This window comes from Echinops telfairi, unplaced genomic scaffold (genome assembly GCF_000313985.2).
Source record: "Echinops telfairi isolate 266 unplaced genomic scaffold, ASM31398v2 ScPeMD7_7419;HRSCAF=8457, whole genome shotgun sequence".
NCBI lineage: Eukaryota > Metazoa > Chordata > Mammalia > Afrosoricida > Tenrecidae > Echinops > Echinops telfairi.
This window is the reverse complement of record NW_022111319.1, coordinates 2,601,572-2,605,734: the sequence shown is the minus strand read 5'-3', so window position 1 is coordinate 2,605,734 and position 4,163 is coordinate 2,601,572.

Here is a 4,163-nt window from a genome sequence, read left to right as displayed (position 1 = left end):
CAACAATTAGACCCAGTAGTAGTTAGATGTGTGTTTTTTTTTCCTTTTTGGATATCTAGCTATATAATATAGACAAGACAAGCAATCTCAAGGAGACAGCAATGAGCCAGACATTTCCAGGAGGTGGAGAGTCATGGGAGAGGAGGAGATGGGGGGAGGGGAGTGGTTGGCCAATACATCAGGGACAGGGGAATAACAAGTGATCTAAAATCACCAGTGAGGAGAATGCAGGGTCCCTGGTGATGTTTCATCAATTGAGATGTACCAGAGAGGTGAACGAAGGGTGAACATGATAGTGTGGAAGGAGGAAAGAAAAAAGAAATAGAGGAAACAACAAGAAGTAAAGATTATATATATAAGCATAATACAGATATGTATATAAGTACATATATAAAGGTAGGTGTATTTGTCTATGCATGTATATATATATATATGTTAATACAACTAGGAAGCAGATGAGTTTTCGGCCTCTACTTAAATCTTACCTCAGTACATGAACCATTTGTTCTAACAATGTGGCAATGTATGACACTCACCTTCTCGACACGATGGCTGAAGAAATAATGGGTGCATAAGCAAATGTAGTGAAGAAAGCTGATGGTGCTTGGATATAAAATGATATAGTGTCTGGGGTCTTAAAGGTTTGAAGTTAAAGAAGTGGCCATCTAGCAAGGAAGCAGCAAAGCCCACATGGAAGAAGCAGGCCAGCCTGTGTGATCATGAGGTGTTGACAGGAATAGGTATCAGAAGTTCAAAAACAAGTAATCAAATTAACATGAAGGAGCACAGGAAAAGTGGATACTCAAAGCCCACCTCTATGATAATTGGACAGCCCCTAACAGAAGGGATGATGTATCTAGGATGCAGTAGAGCAATGATGAAACACTTAACTATCCTATAGTTCTTCAACATTTCCTCCTGTTACTACCATGGCCTGAGTTTTATCTTAAGAATCTTGATAGACCTGCATATAAACATTGGTGCTAGTAAGATTTTGGATGCTCAAAATTCAAGATAGATAAACACATCGGAAACGATAATCAGAGTAATAATTCTTTGAGGGTATGAGAATGGGAAGGGGTGGGGGAGAGGGAGAACTGATAGCAATGCTGACTTCATAACCCCACCGCAGGGGAACAAATTTCAGAAATTTTGGTGAATGGATTCATGGGATGATGTAAGCTTTGGCAAAAAAAACCAACCAATAGTAATAATGATAATATATAATTTATTAAAGGTTCAGGGGGGGTGATAGGGTGGGAGAGGGAGGGTATAAAAGGAAACTGAGATCAAGGAGTTCAAGAAAAAGAAAATGGATCGTAACTGATGATGGTAACAGTTGTACAACTACGCCTGAGCTAATGAAACTATCGATTGTATTAATATCTGTAATAGCTCCCAATAAAATGTTAAACAAAACAAAGACCCCCCAAGCACTGTCTGGTCCTGTGCTATCTTCACAATTGTTCTTATGGTTGAGCTCATTGTTGCAGTCACGGTGTCCATCCATCTTGTTGAGGGCCTTCCTCTTTTTTTGCTGCTCCTCTATGATGTCCTTCTTCAAGGACTGGTCCTTCCTGAAAGCATGGACAGTGTGCATGAGACAAAATCTAAGTATCCTTGCCTCTAAGTAGTATTCTAACTTTGCTTCTTCCAAGATGCATTTGTTTTGTTTTTCTTTTGACAGTCCACGGTACTTTCAATATTCTTCGCCAGCACCATAGTTCAAAGGCATCGATTCTTCTTCAGTCTTCCTGATTTAGTGTCCAGCTTTCACATGCATGTGAGGCATATTAGGGGGATCTTAGTCCTCAAAGTTGTCTCCCTGTTTTTCAACACTATTCCTTTATAAAAGGTTTGCCCTTTAAAATGATAAATCTGACTTGAATGGTTAAAATCTTGTCATTTGATCTCCATTTTGATACACTTTGAGCTTGACCTGTTTTTAAATACTGTCTGTTATTTTTTTAATCGGGGCTTATCTCTATTGTACTTTGTTATTGTTGGTAGTATTATTGACTCTCTCTTATGTATTTTTCTGTTTTTCAGAAGATGAAACCCAGGTTGGATTAATCTACAGAGACAATAACTATAATAAAGGTTCCTGGGGAGGGAGGTTACCAGGAGTTAATGTGCAGGAGTACAAGAAGGAAGAAAATGTTTGAAAATGATTGTACAACACTTCTGGGTATAACTAACCATTTGGTTTTTTCCCAAAACCATTTTTTGGGAGCTAATGCAGATGTACCATTCCGTAGTTCAATCATATAAAACAGTATTGTATAGTTGCTATCACAATCAGTTTTGACACATTTTCTTCCTTCTTGAACTCTTTGATATTAGCTCGACTTTATGGCTTCCCCTTTCCCCTTGATCAACTCCCCTTCCATACTCCTCAGGATACCGTATGCCACTTTTTGTCTGTATAAGTTCACCCATCCTGGGTCTTATATACCAAAAACAGAAAAACACACAGCAAAGCTTCAAGGAGGTTACCCTTAATGACAAAACACATTAGAAGTAAGCCCTAATATAAAAAACAAAACATGCGTAGTCCCTCATGAGGGTCCTTAAATGTATTGCTGGTCACTTTTTCCCAATTGGAAATCGGTACTTCCCTTTCTACCACACACATGTACTTCTACCAGGTACATTTGCTTTCTTTCCCCTCTCCTGGCTTGACTTGTCCATCAGTATCCCTCATCCCTCTGATGGGAATGCCTGCCTGTCCCATGGATAACTTCGCACGGCAGCCACTAAGCGGTCAACACCTACTCCTCCTTTCTTGACAATTTGATCCCAGCTGATGTGAGGAGCCTCCCCCCAAAGTGACCTTCAAGATATACATCTAGAGAGGCTGGTGCATGCTTCATTGGCGCAGTTGGTCTCTTGTATCACCACCCTGACCAGCAGGCTGAATGCCTGCAAGCCTGAGCTTGCTTCCTTCCTGTTGCTAAACCTAAAACAGTGGACTCATACAATATTTATCTTTTTGTGATTGACTAACTTCATTGAATGGTATGATGTCTAGATTATTTCCTAATAAAATGGTTTGAAAACAATGGGAAAATTCACTTTAAGAGACATAGTATGTATAGTATAATATAGTTCACAAGGAAAAGCAAAAATAGTGTGTTTGGCAAAATTAAAGCTTAAGCAAGTAATCAAACCATAAAAAATATGTATATACATTCATACTTATATGCGGCATGGATGTGGATGTTGGAGTTCCACTACTATTGCAGTGTTAATGTGGGTGAGTCTGTTCACTCAGCGGGCGAAGAAAAAAAAGTCTTTAAAATAAATCACCGTGGTTTTGTTGAGTGTACCTCGATCTTCGGGCCTGCCTATTTTTGCCTTGGAGGTGTGCATATTTGTAGGGAAGGGGGAAGTTCCGAGAAAAGAGGAAGTAGAAGAGAAATAGGATAAAAAGTATTAAAGTATTCAAACAGATACAATGATAAAACACAAAGAAAATGAACTAAAATTGACTAAAGCAAAAATTAATGCCTGCTCCTTTGGTAACGTTATTGTGTGTACAGGTCTTCTGCATTGGGGAGGGGAGGAGTATAAGGGAAGGATTTTAGCAAAGAAAGCAAGAAAGAAGGGGTTAAAAAAAGGTATAAAGTATTGATTGGATAGTGAGGATGTCTGCCCCAAGCTGCCTTTGTAGTCTGCTATCCATGCAGAGACCCCAGAGGCCTGCAATGGAAGAGATTTTCTGGGTGGGTTGGGTCAGGGTCTGAGAAGAATGACCTTGTGTGTAGGGGATGGGGAGTTCACCTAAGTAGCTTGGGATTCTAGTTCATGGCAAAGAGGTGTCAGTGACAGTAAGCATGGCTAATATTCAACTTTAAGAACGTTTTCTGTACTTGATTATTAATGTTTTTCTCGCTCTCAGGGAGAGGTTTGTTGTGGGACCACTCTGGTAGCTGCTGAAAAAAAATCTTCCTATGCTTGTTATCTGTGTAAGTAATGTGAGCAAAAGAGTCTATTAGCATAGTCTCAGGCATGCCTAGGAGAGACCTGGGTTGCATGGTGGTAATCTCCACAGGCACCATGAAGGAGGGCAGCTCCTGTAGAAAACAGGTGCTTCGTGTAGGCAACCATGGTCTTCCGGCTCTCCCGTTACTTTTCATAGCCCACTGGCTCTCTGAACTAGC